General features: G+C 40.4%; 1 protein-coding gene across 2 annotated transcripts in view; it reads left to right on the top strand.

Annotated features, from left to right (window-relative positions):
* Positions 1-642: 642 nt before the first annotated feature.
* gdpd5b (glycerophosphodiester phosphodiesterase domain containing 5b) overlaps positions 643-7,007 on the top strand; it is a 35,882-nt gene continuing 29,517 nt past the window's right edge. For both annotated transcript variants that reach the window (XR_003299216.1, XM_026366725.1), the window contains exon 1: positions 643-1,072. The gene's annotated coding sequence lies outside the window, so the exon portion shown is untranslated. The remainder of the gene's footprint in view (positions 1,073-7,007) is intronic.

Genomic DNA, 7,007 nt, shown 5'->3' with positions numbered 1-7,007 from the left:
GGAGGTTCCCTATTATGGGCCTATCAGATTTAGGCACTGTGATAGGAGGTGGGGGCTAAATTATATATAACATAAATTAACATTAATATGTATGGTTACATTAACTGTTGCCGCATTTTACTGTGTATTAATACCTTAACAAATTTAATTGAAATAAGGCTGCTCTGGTGTGAGAGAAGTAAACAAACTATAGACCCACTTTCTGTCACGTATTAACAATAAACTCTAATCTCATATCAGCAAAGCGCACAGGATATGATGCTAAGATAATAAACTGACAGATAAAATACATTTCTCGGTTTCAATGATATTTGCTCGATGTTGCGTTCAAGCACACGGGATTCTCTGCTTTCAAAAGAATTGCCGAATGGCGAAAGTGGGGAATGATAGTAACCCCTTGGCTTCAATTCCCGTCGCTACAGAGTGCAAAGAGTGGAGAAAGATAGTAAGTCGTGTTGGGTGCTTGAAAATATTGATTAACGAATTGCAATCGCAAGAATGCGCTTCATTTGAAAGGTGTAGCAAAGACACAGCGGTGCGGCCAACGAGGATCCTTGAACGCGCAGGCCGGTGGGTACGGTCGGCGTGGTGACGCGCAGGAAGGCTGCGGATAAAAAGACCGAGCCTCACTCCTCCCATCAGTCCACACTGAAGTCCTCCGCTGGAGTGCAGCGTGTTTATCGTTGCTCACTAAAATAAGAAAAAAGAAAAGAAAGAGGAGAGGAGACACGTTTTAACCTAGAGAGAGGACCAAACCAAAAAAACAGCCCAGGACGCACAGACTGAAACCATGACACAGGGCTTCTGTTAGCTTCCCTCTTTCTCCTCCGGGGGTTTCGGTGTGTTAAACTTCGCCCCTGTCTGCATTTACCGGTTGTGCCAAACACCTCTCACACGCTACGTTTGAGGCGGGTTGTCCTCCTCCCACACACACACACACACACACACACACACACACACACCCCGTGCGTCTCCCGCGGGGCGGAGAGAAGGGAAAAGAAAAGTCCCAACTTCACCGAGGAGCTCGGACCTAACTGGGAAATCAAAGAAAGTGGCAGCGGCGCTCGGACAGGTGAGTGTGTAACGGTTTGCTCTCGTTTACCTGCGGGTGATGTCTTCTGGACGTTTTACTTCTGCATTTACAGTGTGTGTGTGTGTGTGTGGACTTAATTAGTGTGAGTTGTAATTATGAAAACACCCCACATGGAACCCTTAATAATTGATTCCGCCTATTATGAGCAGAGCCTGCGTTTTTATCCAGCACAGACTCTCTGGTAGATTCATGCGCATCCAAAGATACTGGTGGGCAGCACTCTCGCCACTTGCATCATTCATGGCACCATTATTCTTTTATGTTTTCATTTGAAGTCTTGGATCGCCATTTGGATGTTCCTGCTCCATCAGCTTTCCAGGAAATAAGATTTTATATGAGCTTATGACGTTCACTTCACAGGAGGTTTAATCTGGGGAGCACGTTGGAGTTGTACCTTCTTTAAACTTGAGGAGAGCTGTAAGAGAGGCCCCATTTGGTCCAGTGCTTCTGTTTTAACACCTCCCCATCTGTCACAGCTTCACCTCCAGTGGTATTTGTTTGTGCAGAGCTCCAGGTGACCGATGGCAGTATTTACATCCCACAGGCATGCAAACAATAACTTTGAAAAGGGATTATAACCTGTTAGGTCAGAGTTGCAATAGACTGATAACTTGGGATGTGTCAAGACTTTAGTGACTATGCAAGGCCCTTTTGTTGCCTTTTTTTTTTTTTTTTTTTACAGCATCTATTAATTGAGTTTGGGATTGAGGGGTTTGGAGTGGAGTGTGCTGAATGCTGCGTTTTTTTGTGCCTGCTTCTGGCTTCTACAGCCCAGTACTGTATCTGCTTCTGTATAGTCAGTGGAACTCGTGTCCTAAGGGCAGCAGAGCACCATGAAAATGTTTTCAGGTTATGGCATTGAAAGTCATCTTGACTGAGAAAATAAACATTACTCTTAATATTCCGACTAAGAGCCTTGAGAAAACAGAGAGCTGGAAAAATAGTGACTTAACATTTGTGTCTCTAGTGGTCTCCAAATTAGCGTGGATTAGATTCTGATATGGGTGAGGTATTGTGTTGAAAAAATGTCCAGCCATGCTGAAAAGGCTTGATCACCCTTGATTTAGAAGAGAGACCAGAGGGAGACATAATAGGCCAGAACAGGGAGGAATGTGGTATGCAGTGTTTGCAGCGGTAATCCACTTACCTTCTCTTACATTTCTCCACAGAAGACGTGCTCTATTTTTACAGTTTCATATTTGTCCATGTTCTTGTTCATGCATATTGTTGCAGACTGGGAATGTAGTTATGCTGCTGAGCTTGCATTGCACTGTGCACATAGTACTGAGATGTTGTCCATTTGAGATGTGTATTGATTCTGTGTTCCAGCCTTTCTGCTTTGCCTGCTTAAGTGTAATGGTCACTGTGAATGTTTATGTTTATGTCCTGAATTTTCAAATTGCTGCTTTTAGGAAGGAGGACCACACCAGACACTCATCCCACAATAGATGTGGTGTATTTTCTAACTTGATATGCCACAGGCAACACATTTGGATAAAACCGAGCAAAACTATCCAGAGGGAGTGTGAGTCGAAGTTGTAAAAAAATGATCTGTTATTATTGGGTCCCCTCAAGCAGCAGGGTTAAGTCCAGCCTCATCTCTTTGTCTCATCTCTGTCCCTCACACTCATACAAACACACACATACACACATGCCTATTTAATCATCATCTGTCCCCAGTAAGGATGATGAACCTCTGCAAAGAGCTGGCACGCTTCTGAAAATGTTTGCTATTAATTTCTAGCACCCGCATGAAAAGATTAAATTTCCCTGTCGTTTTATTGGATTTAAAGATGCGAGAAAGAAAACTGTGCTTACAAGGGTGTGTACATAACAGTTATAACTTGGTCAAAGACTGTTATTTCCACAGTCCTTTGTGACACATTGCTACTTTACTGCAGCCAGTTTTCCCCTCTGTTAAGACATTTCTCTGCAACTTTTACCAGTTGTAATGTCGAACATGCTAACAACTAATGTCTGATCGATGGAGATGAGAGCTGTTTGTAAGAATATTTGAATCAGGCTTGCCCTTGTAATAGGTCAGAATTTTAATGTTTGCTGCTGGATTTGTAATTTACATCTAATTGTATTTTTTAATGACTAATACCTGAAGGGCTGTGCAGAGAGTGGCAAAGCATAGAAGATGGAACAGAGGAGCAGATAGAGGGATGGCTGGGCACAACAGTCGTTTGGCTCAGTGTCATTTGTGCCATCCTCAGTAAAGGTTGCAGTCCTGCTGTTCTCGAGTGACTCCCTTCTGTGTCAGGATTGATATCTGCAATGCATAGCAGCTCTTGTTATTGTAAACATGTTCACTGGGACAATACCTGGTGCCCTATGGCTTGTGACTTGGGCTAATTGCTATGAATTTAACCCTCACAGGAACATTAGATGCTTTGATTCACTTCCTAGTTGCTAGTTTGCAACTTGAACTCTCTTCAAAGCCCAACACTCAAGTCAACTGGGATGTGTTGAGTTATGCTGTCAGAGCTGAGGTTTCCCTTTGAGAAAAGACAACAATACCTCCCTGACTGGATAACAAGTGTGATTGTTATCCCGTCAGTCCTGGCGATATTCCCACCATTGGAGACCCACCACCACAGAGTTCAAACACTGACTGCTGTAGCAGAGAAAATACACATTCTGTAAAATGAGAGTTAGCCTTTCAATGGTTTTTCATATCCACCATGCCTCTACTATCTCTGAATCAACCCTTTAGGCAAGAAGCAATTAATATTATCTAAACCTCCTAACTGGAGCAGGAAAGCAGTTTTTCAGGTTATTTTATGACCATTTTCACACATATGCTCTTGTATTTACAGTTTGTTGATACCGGCAAAATATTTCTTGTTTCATATTTGAAATCTGCCCTCTAATCAAATTAAAGAAGCCATATGTTCATAGGAGAAAGCTTATTTCACCATGGTGGCACCTGCACAACCTGGCCCTGCCTTCTGGGCTCAGACAGCAGTCACAGTAGAGGACAGAACTCAGTGTAATGTCAACACACAGATGGTGGTGAAGAGCCCTCATGCAGACATACAGATGGCACCTTGATAAAAGATACTAGTCCATCCACTGTTTTTCTTTTTCTATAGGCCATGAAAAGCAGAGGAGGCCTCAGAGTACTAAGCCCGTGCAGTTTTGGTTCATTTGCCCATGCAGCTCAACAATGGTTTGCACCTTGTTTCTGCATGCCATGGATGTTTTTGTCAGCTGTTTACTTTAAAACACAGTTTACCACGGCAATATCACCTGTGATTAGGGACTAACCCCAGAATACTTTCCCTAAAACCTGACATGCAAACAGGCCAAGACAGGTCCAGACAAAACAGTTTCTGCCACATGACAGCAAATGGATTGGAGAAGCACTTCCCCAGGCTAAGTTCGGGGAAAATAAATTTACAAATATTAAAAAAATAGTTTTTTTTCCCTGCCAGATAGCACTAGAGTTATGCTCCTTGAAGTGCCAGGCACCTTGCATTCATTAGATCAGAAGAGTAAGTGAATACTACAGTGTGCTCCTCTAAGAACTAATCATTTAAATTGCATAAATGCACTGTGCTTGTACAAAATAGGATTAGATTGACATTGCTGCTGTACAAGCTAAGTAGTTCACAGTGGTTGGTTGATATAATCAGTGTGTTTACATGCATATACAAGTAACCTGGTTATTGTGAATTGTAAACTACATTTGATTTAGTATAACAGTTAAAAAATGTGCTTATTGGAGAAAACCAATTGTGGCAAAAGCTGCCATGAAAGCATTTTGCTGTATACACTATTGTCAGTAACTGTACATAATTTCATTGGAGCCTTGGTTGGAAAGTGTTTTAATAAAGCATAGCAATATAACGGACTGTATCTGTTTCCCTTAAATTCATTCTGTATTTTGTAGCTATAATAAATGGACCTTTACCTTTGTCAAGAGTCACCAGTAAACAAATATCAAAAAAATATCTACCTTTGTTTTTCTCTTTCATTACCAAAATCATGGTCCATTTTAGTAACCATTTGGGGAATTAACAAAAATGGACCTCAATCAGGCAGTTTAATGGAAGATGCTCATATGCTCTGAAACCTGATGATCAGATCAACAAGATTAAACATCAAGTCCAGAAAAAAGTGAGACAGTAGTTTATATATAAAGTATAAAGTAGTTTTTTTCTTTTTTTTAAAGAAACCTTCATAGAAGTCTTGAATATAGATGTCATGCACCTGCTTTTTGTTATAACACCAACACACTCAGCTTGTTTTGAAAAGAGGTGAAGCGGCCATCTCTCTAACCCTCACTCTCCCCAAAGCCATCATTATTCTTCTGTCCTTTAGTCTAGGAAATGTTCACACTTCCTCTGCACTTGTCACTACTTATTCTACTCTTGCTTCGGCATTATGCTAACTTAGCTGAAAGCACAGCTGCATACAGCCTCACAGAGCTGCAGGTATGACTGTGTATGCTAATGGTGTATTCACTTGTACAGATACAAGATGATGCAATGCATTTTAGAAGAAGAAGCCATTAATCATATCTGTAAATGTACTAACACACTAACTATCTAACTAAACGTCGAACAAAAAAAAGAAAATACACTTAGTACTTGATAGTCGAACTTCAATTAGGGAATCTACTGTGACGAGGCTAGGCTTTTATTATTCCAGTCTAAAGCTGTTACTGAATACTTCAGTGGAACCACTTCATTCAGAAACCAGAAACATTAATAGAAGCATTCAACAGTAATTTATGGTTTTTAGTCAGTTGGAAACTTATGTGGGCATCATGGACACTGACCTTCAACTCAGGGTTCGTATGCATGTTTGTTCTATCAGACATCCAAAATCACAGGCTGTGCTAAAGTTGATGGGGAAAGCGTGGTGCAAATATACATTAAGCAGACAGGAGTCTGCGTCTTTCAGTCTTCAAGGTGATAATTATTCCAACCCGCACACTATCAGTGCTGTCACCTCTTAGCAGGACAGTGCTGGGTTACTGGTTCCTGTCTTGGGAATTGTTCTGTTTTAAACAGTTTAGTTTGTTCTTCTGCGTCAAAACATGTGCCTAGCTGGGTGAATCTTCATACTCCAAAATGCATACGTTATATATCAGTGTTATTATATATGTCGCTCAAAATGTGGATTAATTAACAACCAGACCGACCAACTCCACATAACTGATGATGTGGCTTAATTGTTCTCTGTATCCACACTGGTCTGCAATGAAGCTCAGCATCAAGCCATCTTATAGTTCTCAGATCAGATTGTTACCAGTCTCCATCATATCACTTTTCAGAGACTGGACACTGTAAGAAGAACCCCACTCCATGAGGACTATTTTTATCTTCAGATGAAAAATGAGTGATATCTTCACTCATCACTCAGACCACTTACACTGTTGTTTTATCTCATTTAAATGAGTGGGTGGATTTATTTTTCCAAGTAATTTATATAATTTTTCTAATGGCATTTCCTCTTCCTGCTGGGAGATTTATAATTTGAAAATACTGATGGACTGTGATTACATTAATTTTTCCACAGATTATCTCTGACCCATATTTTTTTCAGATTGATGAGTTGTCAGTTTGATTAGCAAGGTGCTGTCATAAAAGACACTAAGACAAACTATCGATTCAGGTTCATACTTATGAATATGTAAATTCATATTCTTAAGCTCAACAAGTTGACTTTAATGAAGTCGTGCCAGCTAAGTTCAATAGATGTGTTAAAACAGGCACTCAAAGTCAACGCAAATACATACATCTGTTCTGGCAGCTTATACGCTGCACCTGCACTTGTGGAAGTCAAGAGATATCCAAATTACCTTTTTTGCTACTAATTTTTGCTACCTATTTTACTACTAATTATCTCTCAAAGCAAAAAATAATTCAACATATTTTTGCATTCAAGTAAATATTTTAAA

Source organism: Anabas testudineus, chromosome 13 (genome assembly GCF_900324465.2).
Source record: "Anabas testudineus chromosome 13, fAnaTes1.2, whole genome shotgun sequence".
Classification (NCBI taxonomy): Eukaryota; Metazoa; Chordata; class Actinopteri; order Anabantiformes; family Anabantidae; genus Anabas; species Anabas testudineus.
This window is presented reverse-complemented; position numbering and strand designations above follow the sequence as displayed.